At 43.9% G+C, this 5,007-nt stretch overlaps 1 pseudogene; it reads left to right on the top strand.

The window, feature by feature from the left end:
• The first annotated feature begins 846 nt into the window (after positions 1-846).
• Positions 847-1,595, top strand: LOC132213386 (AN1-type zinc finger protein 5-like; annotated as a pseudogene).
• The last annotated feature ends 3,412 nt before the right edge of the window (positions 1,596-5,007 follow it).

The raw sequence follows: 5,007 nt of genomic DNA, 5'->3' as shown, positions 1-5,007 counted from the left end.
GTTCCTGGTCGACCCCCACTGACCTGAGTGGTTCCGGAGTCATTCCTTTGTGCGAATTCCCCCACCTCATCAATGACAAGGGGCTTCTCAATCCCCCAGCTGAATTCCTCTAGTTAATTAGCATATACATAGCAGGAGCTATTAACCTGAAGGCTACCAGAGAGAGGAAACATTTCACCGCAAGCCCCTCCAGCCAGCCCCTCCTTTCAGGGTCTCCCCCGACCCCACTCCTACCCCGTCCCCAGGGAGTCAGGGCCCTGCAAGGCCGCAGAATCCATTTCCTCTGAGTACAATGAAACTAGACCCTATAGCTTCACATTTATGATTTCCATTATTTGGAGTGTTTGTGACTGTGTGCGTGTGAGAGGGGGGGGGTGGCGGCGGCGAGAGAGCTTGGTGCGATTTCGAAATCAAATCTCTGTTGAACAATTTAAATTTTGGAGAAAAGGAATAAAAATCTCCATTGTATAGTTCAATGTTGAGTTCATCTCCCTAGTCTTATTAGTAGTTTTGACTTGGCCCTTACCTGCTTCTGTTCTCCAATTTCTGATCTGGCTGAAGGAGGGAAATCTTGGAGTTACAGGCTCTTCTGATAGTTTTCCAGTCTTTGAGTGAGGATGCGCATTGACGAGGCCAGTCTCCTGAAAGTGGCCTGGTAGGCAAATACAAGGAAACATAATACATGGTCCTTGATTGTCTATTAGTCTGTCATTAGCTCTAAGTGTTAGGTTAGGTGGTTCAGGAGGTGGCGTAAGAAATAGAGTCCAGTGAATCAGAAAAGAAAGGAAAGGAGACAGAGGAACATCGATCTCACACCGACAGCATCCCGCGTGCAGTGCATCGAGATGCAACCGCAGAAAAATATGGCTCAGGAGACTAACCAGACCCCAGGGCCCATGCTGTGTAGTACAGGATGTGGCTTTTATGGGAATCCTAGGACAAATGGAATGTGTTCTGTTTGCTACAAAGAGCATCTTCAGAGGCAGCAGAATAGTGGCAGAATGAGCCCAATGGGGACAGCTAGTGGTTCCAACAGTCCTACCTCAGATTCTGCATCTGTGCAAAGAGCAGACACTAGTTTAAACAACTGTGAAGGTGCTGCTGGCAGCACATCTGAAAAATCAAGAAATGTGCCTGTGGCTGCCTTGCCTGTAACTCAGCAAATGACAGAAATGAGCATTTCAAGAGAGGACAAAATAACTACCCCGAAAACAGAGGTGTCAGAGCCAGTTGTTACTCAGCCCAGTTCATCAGTTTCTCAACCTAGTACTTCTCAAAGTGAAGAAAAAGCTCCTGAGTTACCCAAACCAAAGAAGAATAGATGTTTCATGTGCAGAAAGAAAGTTGGCCTTACAGGGTTTGACTGCCGATGTGGAAATTTGTTTTGTGGACGGACTTCACCGTTACTCTGACAAGCACAACTGTCCGTATGATTACAAAGCAGAAGCTGCAGCAAAAATCAGAAAAGAGAATCCAGTTGTTGTGGCTGAAAAAATCCAGAGAATATAAATTACTACTTGTGAAGAGACTGAAACTTTGTTTTTATTTTAATATATCGTAGGAAAACATTAAAGAGCAGATGCATGACCAAAAAAAAAAAAGAAAAGAAAGGAAAGGAAAAGGTTTATTCTGCGTCCCCGGGAGACCCACGTACCCCCAGGACAAGGCACGTGGATTCACACCAACAGGGAGGGGGGTGCTTTTTTATACTGCAGTTGGGTGAGGGGCGGGGACATGAGCTGAGGAATTCTCTGCCGCAGGGGATGGGCGGGGGTATTCAGAAGAACTCCCTATCTGTGTGGGGGTATGTGGATTCAGGGAGAAGAAGCTGGTATCTGTATCTGGCACATTGATCTGTGAGAAATCCCAGGGGAAGTCCATTGTCTCATCACATGTCTGCATGTATCTGATCCTGGGCTCTCTCCGACCTAACACTAAGGACACCATTTTTATTTTATTTTTTAAATTGAGATATAAGTTACATACAATAAAACCCACAGATCTTAGGGGTATGGTTCAGGGAGTTTTGACAAAAGACTTCTGTAACTCACACCTCTATCAAAATGAACATTTCCATGACAGCTCCCTCCCACTAATTTCCTCGTGCCTTTTCCCAGTCACTCCCTTCCCAGCCCTACCCCTGTCCCAGGCAACTTTATTCTATCCCTTTGGACTAGCTCTGCCTGTTCTAGAATCCCATACAAAGGAGTCATACAGTATGCACTTTTTATCTAGCTTTTATTGCTGAGCGTAATGTTCTTAGAGATTCATCCGGGTTGTTGCAGATACCGTGGTTTCTTTTAAAGATACTATTGATAACAAAACCCCACAATTTATTGGTCACAGTGCTTGATGTTGAGAGCTTGTGATGGCTTTGTTCTGTGCCAGCTTAGCTGAGCTGGAACTATGTTTCCCGGAATTCCCTTCCCTGTATATTTCAGGTGAGTCTTGGCTTTAAGAGAAATTAGTATGGAATTTGGAAGCTCTAAGTGGAGCAGCAGCCATGATTTTAATGCCCCAGGCACTGAGGCAGCTCACACATGGCACCCGGATCTGCAGCTCTTCTAGCTCCTACAGAACAACTTTGGCTTCTCCACCATCTGGGTCAAGTGCAGTCTGGGTCAAGTGCAGTCTGGGTCAAGTGTGTGTGGCTCCAGATGAAGGGTGCAGCACCTCCTGCAGGGCACCGATAGCAACAAGGTTAGAAGTGGTGAAAATCAGGCCTAGGTTTTAGTTTGTCCTCATAAGGTCCTGTTTGTCCTGCCTCTCATTCAAGCCCAGCTTTCTTTTCTGATTGCCAGTATGCTGACCTCTGGTGATTGAAGGCTAAACACTAGATACAGAGGCAACAGCCTTGCTGTCTTCTACCAGGTCCCACAAGTGTGGAATTCTATATAATCCCTGTGATAAATCCTTTATTCTATGTCCTTCATAAAGTTTCTGCTTCTCTGGTCAAGTCCTGATTAATTCAGGAAGGACTAGAAGTCAAAATACATGTGGAATGGCATCCCACAGGAAACCAAGCCTCCTAGCTCCTTAGGTTTGGAGCCCAGCAGTCCTCTTCGGCAGTCCTCTGTTGTGGCTACACCCTGGACTCTGAGAACATGTGGAATTCCTCCCCCTCTATCTCTCAGCATAAATTCCTTTTTTATATATGTATTTTTATTGATTTCAGAGAGAAAGTGAGAGAACGAAACATCAATGATGAGAGAGAATCATTGATTGGCTGCCTCCTGCATACCCCCTACTAGGGAGCGAGCCAACAACCTGGGCATGTGCCCTGACTTGGAATCGAACTGTGACCCCCTGGTTCATAGGTCAATACTCAACCACTGAGCCCCACCAGCTTGGCCTTGCAGCACAAATTCTTGTTCTTCATATCTTCTTACTCCTTTTCCCTGGCTACAAGCTCTTGGACCACATCTAGACTGCCTGCCCTTGACTGCTCCCTTTTATCTCAGTCCATCACCTCCTGGCTTCCTTTTACCTCTTCCCCGGTCTACGCCTCATAGAATATCACTTGCCAGCAGTTTCGGTGTTGTTAAGAAAAATTATTCAAACTTGGAAACAAAGCAAGAGAATGACTGCCTGTCCTCTCAATGTGCAGCATGGCTTAACAGGCTCACCGAAGATTATTTCATTAGCTAGAAGAAAGAACTCAAGTTTGACTTTGCTATTTGCTATTCATTACAGCTCAGGCACTTGTTAGCTTAAAGATTTTTGTCCAGTAGAGCTGCAAATGATTTCTGTCCAGTGGGAAGGATAAATTATGACTTTGTTGCCCTGTAGAACATCATCCAGTTTTGTATCTAACTTCATAAATATATTCTAACATTCCTTTTTTTTTTCTTTCTGATAATTATGCAGTCTTTCAGTGCTCTTGAAACAAGCTTTACCATCTTACTGGTTCACTTATTAATTGATGAATCTTTCACACATGTTCATTTATATTTGTATCAGAATCATTTTTAAATTTTTAAAAATTATACCTTCACTTCCTGGTCCATTTGGAGCATCAGCTCTATAAACCACCAAGCCTGTATGTATCCAGTCATTTTCACCAAACTGTTCTGTGATGTGCTTTCCTCCAACAGTATCCAGCAAGGCCAGATATGGATAAGGCTAATTATGTTTGCTTGGCAGAAGCGTAATCCATCTCTCTTTCCTATCTTCACCTTCTTCCTTGACTCCTTCCACTCAAACCCCAAGTATGCTCAAATTTTGCCCATCGTGAAAACATATCACATTCAACCTGAGAATATCCAGGCACAGGGCAAACATCATAGTTATTGTTTGGGTTATCACACTTTTTTTTACCCTCACCCAAGGATATGAATATTGACTTTAGAGAGAGAGGAAGGAAAAAGAAAAAGGGAGACAGAGAGAGAGAGAAACATTGATTGGTTGTCTCCCCAGTATGAGCCCTGACCAGGATCGAACCAGAACCTAGGTATGTGCCCTGACTTGGAATCAAACCCGCAAATTTTTTGGTGTATGAGGTGATGCTCCAACCACTGAACCACCTGGCCAGGGCTGGGTTATCACACTCTTGAATCCTTGGCCTTTACTCTCTGGAGTGGGAAGAGCCAAGTAAGAAAGGGGGGGACAAAAAGGAAAGGCAGGTCTTCTTTGGTTCTTGACTTTAGGTCACTCCTACCCCAAGCAAAAGTAATTCCTCATATTTTCTGCCTTTGTTTTCTGTCTCCTCCTAGAACCTGAGTTTTAAGGCCAAAGTCTCACTTATAACATTATATTCCTTTTCTAGCCATACACCTCTGTGTATGTATTTCTTATCAAGACCTTCATTCATTCCATCATTTATTCATACGTAACATTACTGTCTCATAAGCCATGCATTGCATTCATTGCTGAAGATATAATGGACAATAAAGACCTGCTCCTTGCTTCACAGAACTTAGTCTGATGTGAGGGTTGGACATTATTCAAATAATTCCTAAGTTACATATGTAAAAAGTACCACCAAAAAGAGCTACTTGGGATTCTAGG

The sequence above is a fragment of the Myotis daubentonii genome, chromosome 12 (genome assembly GCF_963259705.1).
Source record: "Myotis daubentonii chromosome 12, mMyoDau2.1, whole genome shotgun sequence".
Classification (NCBI taxonomy): Eukaryota; Metazoa; Chordata; class Mammalia; order Chiroptera; family Vespertilionidae; genus Myotis; species Myotis daubentonii.
Note: the sequence above shows the minus strand (reverse complement) of the source record. Positions and strands in the feature narration are given on the sequence as shown.